Source organism: Nematolebias whitei, chromosome 17 (assembly GCF_014905685.2).
Source record: "Nematolebias whitei isolate Nwh7 chromosome 17, NemWhi1, whole genome shotgun sequence".
Classification (NCBI taxonomy): Eukaryota; Metazoa; Chordata; class Actinopteri; order Cyprinodontiformes; family Rivulidae; genus Nematolebias; species Nematolebias whitei.
In genome coordinates this window covers 41272809-41273103 of record NC_056514.1, presented here as the reverse complement: position 1 = coordinate 41273103, position 295 = coordinate 41272809, and the positions used below count along the sequence as shown (strand labels likewise).

The window sequence follows — 295 nt, the reverse complement described above, 5'->3', positions numbered from 1 at the left end:
AGGAGGAGGAGGAGGAGGAGGAGGAGGAGGAGGAGGAGGAGGAGGAGTGAGAAGAGACACATGACAACTGTCCATCAGCAGCTCGTTATAAGAAAAGCATGTTTATTAATTTTACTGTTCAGACGTTGATTTTAACTTTTTCATTTTAAAGACCCGATCAAACGATTAATTAACCAGATGATTAATTAACCAGATGATTTATTAACCAGATGACTTAATAACCAGATGATTCATTAACCAGATGATTTATTAACCAGATGATTTAATAACCAGATGATTCATTAACCAGATGATT

At 35.9% G+C, this 295-nt stretch overlaps 1 protein-coding gene across 1 annotated transcript in view; it reads right to left on the bottom strand.

The window, feature by feature from the left end:
- abca5 (ATP-binding cassette, sub-family A (ABC1), member 5) overlaps positions 1–295 on the bottom strand; it is a 22299-nt gene that overhangs the window by 188 nt on the left and 21816 nt on the right. The window lies entirely within an intron of this gene.